Source organism: Elaeis guineensis, chromosome 8 (genome assembly GCF_000442705.2).
Source record: "Elaeis guineensis isolate ETL-2024a chromosome 8, EG11, whole genome shotgun sequence".
Classification (NCBI taxonomy): Eukaryota; Viridiplantae; Streptophyta; class Magnoliopsida; order Arecales; family Arecaceae; genus Elaeis; species Elaeis guineensis.
Window position 1 is genome coordinate 64805766 of NC_026000.2, and position 6195 is coordinate 64811960.

General features: G+C 38.2%; 1 pseudogene; it reads left to right on the forward strand.

The window, feature by feature from the left end:
* Nucleotides 1-961: 961 nt before the first annotated feature.
* LOC140851312 (small nucleolar RNA R71) lies at nt 962-1059 on the forward strand (annotated as a pseudogene).
* Nucleotides 1060-6195: the final 5136 nt, after the last annotated feature.

Genomic DNA, 6195 nt, shown 5'->3' on the forward strand with positions numbered 1-6195 from the left:
CTCCTTGTTCTTGGGTGATTTGGATTCGGTTAGAGGTTTAGGGTCGGTCTCATTGGTTTTACTAGTGTGTTCAATGACCTTCCCACTTCTCAGAGTCATGATTGATTTGGCATGTTCAGAAAAAGCTTCTGGGGTATTAGAACTCTCAATCACAAATTGCCCTCTTGGGTTGCTCTCGGGTTGGCTAGGTAATTTTCTCCTTCCCTCCTACTGAATGCAGTTGCTAGTTGACCTATTTGGGTCTCTAGCTTAGCAATGGATTGTGTGTGGGAGTTAAGGGTCTGAGTGTTGACTTCTAATCGTTCTAGTACTTTCAAACTTTTTCCTCAAAAGCTGAGCTGTGACCAGTAGTAGACGGTTGAGGAACATTTTGAAATTGATGGTATGGTCCATGCCTATATGTTGGGTCTTGATATTGAGGTCGAGGTGTGGCAGGACCAACCACTGGTTGTGGTTTCCAGGAAAAATTTGGATGGTTTCTCCAGCCGGGGTTATAAGTGTTCGAATATGGATCGTTTCCTGGTCTGCGAGCTTGTTGGACTTGAGCTTGCTGAACTTGCTCATGCACAAACTCAGGAAATTGAGGTGCGCTGGGCATTCACTAACAAAATGGTTCGGACTTGCACACAATGCACAAACTTCTTGGATTGGGTTAGGTGGAATCGGGGATTGTCCAGTATTTAGAAGACGATCTAATTTTTGGGACAGTTCATCTACCTTTTGATGGATATCTATGTTATTTCCTACTTCATATATTCCACCTCTTTTTGGGTTTAACATGGGTTTATCTCTAATAGAGGCAGATATATGATGTAATGAATTTTCACTTAAAATTTCAAACAGTTGCCATACCTCATCCTCACTTTTCAGCATGAATGTCCCACCGCATGATGCATCGACCATTTGTTGATGTCTTTCAGAGAGTCCATCATAAAAATATTGGATTAACTGCCACTTGGGTACAGCATGGTGGAGATATTTTTTAATAAGGTCCTTTAATCTCTCCTATGTTTCATGAAATATTTCTCCATCTAATTGGGAAAAACTAGTTATGACTTTCCTTATTTGATTAGTTTTTTCTATGGAAAAATATTTCTTGAGAAACTCTCCTTGCAGCTGGTCCCAGGTTGATATAGTCATGGAATCCAAAGTATGTAGCCAGTATTTGGCTTTGTCCTTAAGTGAAAAAGGGAATAATTTTAACCTAAGAGCATCATCGGAGAAGTTATGAATTTTGACAGTTGAGCATATCTCAAGAAATTCTTCAAGATGTTTATAAGGATCCTCATTACTAAGTCCATAAAATGAAGGTAACATTTGGATTATACTGGACTTAATTTCATATTGAGTGGCCTCCACAGGGGGCACTTGAATACAAGGAGAGTAGGTATATGTGGAAGGAGTAAAGTACTCCTTCAATTGCTTGGGTGGATCATTCTCCTGATTTCGGTCCATATTTTTACGTCTGTTGGCTCTAAAGGTTCTTTCTATTTCTGGATCAAAAGGTTGGATTTCTGGTCGTAACGATCTACGGCCAAGCATACACCTTACAATTATACTGTAGAGCAAACACAGAAAATTTTTCTTTTTATAATATATATTTTTATAATAAAGTGAGAAAAGAATGAAGAAAATCTAAAGAGAAGAACCTAAGAATCTTAAATCTATGAAAAGGAAGAAATTAGTTAATGTTTAGATGTTAATTGCAATCAACTTAAACAATCATAGACTCTCTATCCTAAGGTTAACTTAGATCTAGACAGCTCCTAACTTTCAAGACCGCCTTTGAGCACTCCAAGCTCAAGACTGACTAACTGACTCGGCCAGGTAAGCGTAAGATGTGGGAGGTTCCCTGCTCGTTGCTTTCCTTAGACACCAACTAAGTTGGCCAGGTCAGTCAACGGAACCAATTGAAAACCACTTTCTTTAACCACTTGCCTTAGACACCGAGCAATTAACCAATCCGCACTCGGTTCAACTCTAGAGCTTTCTTATCCTATTGAGCTCGAAATTCCTAGGGCTGACGTCTAGTTGATTTTAGATTAAGGTCAGGTTATGCACATGCAAGGGGGTGATTTGTGGGCCAAGGAAGGGTGATCAAATCCCCACCTTATCTGGTTAATGGGTTATTGCCCTTAAGATTAATTATGGAGATGCAATGCAAAGAAACAAGGTGTCCAATCAAGTTAGAAATTTTTATATTTAGGTTACGCTATTTTAGTTAAGTGTTATGAAATGTCAGTGGCTTCTTTTTTTTTTTTTAATTTATAGTTTAATCTTTTTATATATTTTTTTTAATTTTTTTTTAGTTTTGCAAGAAAATAAATTTAAGTGATTAAATCTAAAAAGCAATAAATCACTAGGCTATAAAAAGTAGCAAATTATTCTAAGCAAAAAAATTCTAAGTAGTAAATTAGTTATGCAAGGTAATTATGTAATTATGCAAATAAGATTATCTAGCTAGAAAGCACTGAAAAAAAATTTTAAAATGAGAAATAAAAACTGAAAAGTATTATTTTTTTTAAAAAAAAAAAAATTTTTTCAATTTTTTAATTCAACCTGCCAAGATCCCCGGCAACGGTGCCAAAATTTGATGCGTAGTCGTTGATAGCACCAAAAATAACTCTATTCACTACGTAGTAGGATGAGTCGAGATCGTATCCTCAGGGACCTTGGGCTAAGTTGAGATTGCAAGATAAAAGAAAGAAACGTTGTTTTTGATTTAGAAAATAAATTATCTTAAAATTGAGGTAATTAGAAAATAAAGAGCTCGGGAGTTTTGAATTACTTTGCACTAGCAGAGTTGTATCTCTTTTTTTTTTTAATTAAATGGATGCAATTAATCTTTAGAAAAAATACATGTCTTTCCTCGGCACGCTCCGTACCCGTAGATCACGGCACGTCTCTGGAAAGTACTAGGTAAACAACTCTTCTTTCCTCGGCACGCCCCATACCCGTAGATCACGGTGCATCTCCAGAAAGTAAAAGTTGTTTCTAATATTAATCTAACAATAAAACATAAATAAAAGCATATAAAGGAGAGCAAATAAAGAACTCATGACGATTTAAATAAAAAGCATAATCTTTATTGCATATAAAGAAATACAGAAAAGTTTAGAACAATAAACATCTCTGTGTCGTTACAAAATTTCTTCTCCACTCCCGAGACTGCTAGCCTAGCTGCTCATGAAGTAGTCCCTTTCTATTCCTCTATGCAAGGCTCTAGAAGAATTTCTGGGCTCCCCCCTCTAATGGGAGTACAAAAGCCTTTTTATAGGTATTAGGAGGAGGAGTTTTACATTATTTTTCGATGTGGGACTAAAAAAATACAAATCTTTCCTTTCAAAATATTTCTAAATATTAATTTTTTTTTTCTTTAATAAGTATCTGTTCGACCGCCATCAAAAATTCCTTGCGAACCCGTCTGCCGCGCGCCCACACCCGCGTGATGCCGCATCCACGCGCGTCCGTCCCGCATCCGTCCCGCGTCCGTGCCCATCCCGCTCCACGCGTTCATGCCCTCCCACGTCCAGCGCGCGCGTTCACGCGCGCCCAGAGCCTTTCTTTTTTTGAATTCACGTGAAACATGCGCCCAGAGCCTTTCTTTTTCACGTGAAACATTCTTTTTATATTTCAAAAAGAAACAAAAGTTTCTTCACAATGACATCTATATCTTTTTGGATTCCTTGCATAGTATCTTCATTTTCTATAATACCATATGCATCCTTCTTTTATTTTAATTTTATTTTAAGTCCAAATTTTTTCAAACTTGAGTCTTTTTGATCTATGAATCAGACTCTTTGTATCGGCGATCACCTTTCCTATAAAACATAGAAAGAAACATCAAATTCTTAATAAATAAGATAAATTAAATATAATTTTTTAATTTAAAATACTTAAATTAAGTATTTATCAGTAATACAGGGACATCATTCTCGATTAAGAGAATGTCATCCACATACAATACAAGAAATACTACTACTGGATCATTAGCCCACTTATAAATGCAGGGCTCTTCTCCATTTTAACGAAGCCATATGTCTTGATCGTCTTATCAAAATGTATGTTCCAACTCCGTGATGTCTACTTAAGTCCATAAATGGACCTCTGTAGCCTGCACACCTTAGACTCATCTGTGGATGTGAATCCTTTAGGTTGTATCATATATACCTCTTCATCCAGCTCTCTATTTAGGAAAGCTGTCTTCACATCCATCTGCCAGATTTCATAGTCCAGATGGGCAGCTATCGCAAGCATAATACGAATGGATTTGAGCATTGCCACAGGAGAAAATGTCTCATCATAGTCTATACCATAACGTTGACGATATCCCTTCGCAACCAGATGGGCTTTATAGGTTTCCACCTTTCCGTCTGTGCCTCTCTTCCTCTTGAAGGTCCATTTACATCCTATGGTTTTACTCCCTCGGGTGGGTCAACCAATGTCCACACATCGTTGACCTTCATGGACTCCATTTCGGATTTCATGGCCTCTAACCATTTCTCAGAGTCGGATCTCTGCATTGCATCCATGTAGGTGATCGGATCCTCATCATTTTCATCAAGTTCGATAGGATCGTCATCCCGAACCAAGAAACCATAGTATCTGTCCGATTGACGTGGTACTCTACCAGATCGCCTTAAGGGTGCTTGAACAATGGGCTCCGGATCTGATTTAATCAAATTGGTTCAGGTTCAGCAACTTGTGTCAGTTTTTCCATCTGTTGAACTTCATCAAGTTCGACCTTAGAGGCAATAGTCCCTTCACCAAGGAACTTCTTTTCCAAAAAGATTGCCTTAAGGCTGACAAACACTTTTTGCTCATCAGCTAGGTGGAAGTAATACCCTTTGGTCTCTTTTGGGTACTCTATAAAATTACACTTGTCAGACCTAGGTCCAAGCTTGTCCGTAATTAAAATTTAAATAAGTCGGACACCCCCAAACCCTAAGGTGCGAGAGTACTGGCTTACATCCTATCCATATCTCATATGGCATTTTGGTTACAGACTTACTCGAAACTCTATTTAGAAGGTAACAAGCCGATTCGAGTGCATATCCCTAGAGGGAGATCGACAGACCAGCAAACCCCATCATGGATCGAACCATGTCCAACAAGGTCCGATTCCTCCTTTCAGACACACCATTATGTTGTGGTGTTTCAGGAGGAGTCCACTGAGAGAGAATCCCATTCTCCCAAGATATGTCAGAAAATCATTGGAAAGGTATTCACCTCCTCGATCAGATCGAAGAATTTTAATACACTTTCCAGTTTATTTTTCTACCTCATTTCGGAATAGTTTGAACATTTCAAATGACTCCGACTTATGCTTCATTAAATAGACATACCCATACCTCGATAGGTCATCTGTGAAGGTTATGAAGTAGAAATATCCACCTCTTGCACTTGAGCTCATGGGTCCACATACATCAGAATGTACCAGACCCAAGAGTTCACTGGCTCGCTCACCTTTTCTAGTAAAAGGTGATTTGGTCATTTTACCAAGAAGACAGGACTCACAGGTTGGAAGTGATTCACAATCACCTACTTCAAGAATTCCTTCTTGAGCCAACCTGTTTATCCTGTTCTTATTGATATGACCTAGCCTATAGTGCCAAAGGTAGACTTCTGACACATTATCTATTCTAGGATATTTATCGGAGGTTTGAACCACATTAACAGGTTGTGATAGAAAGTAAATTCCATTATTAAGTTATCCAACAAACATTGTAACACCATTCAAAATGATATTGCAAATATTTTTTTTTATTAAAAATTGATAACCGTTCATGGCCAAAAGGCCTATAAAAATAATATTTAATAAAAATTTGGACAATAGTGACATTCACTCAGAATTACTTTTCGAGAATTGATTACAAGGTTCATGATTCCTATTGCTAGAACTGGAACTTTGCTTCATCTCCAACGTTCAGGAACCTCTCACCTTCATCAAATCTCCTACTGACCTGCAGACCCTGCATCTAATTGCAAATATGATAAGGACTTCCAGTATCCAATACCCAGGCAGTAGTATCCCAAATGGAAAAGTTGCAAGATGTTATCATATAAGTACCTTGCTTCTTCTTTGGCCTGTTCGGGTCCAGGGAGGCAATGTATAGAGGATAGTTTCTCTTCTAGTGCCCCTGCTTCTTACAAAAGAAGCACTCCGCCTGGCTCTGGTCAGGCTTGTGCTTCTTG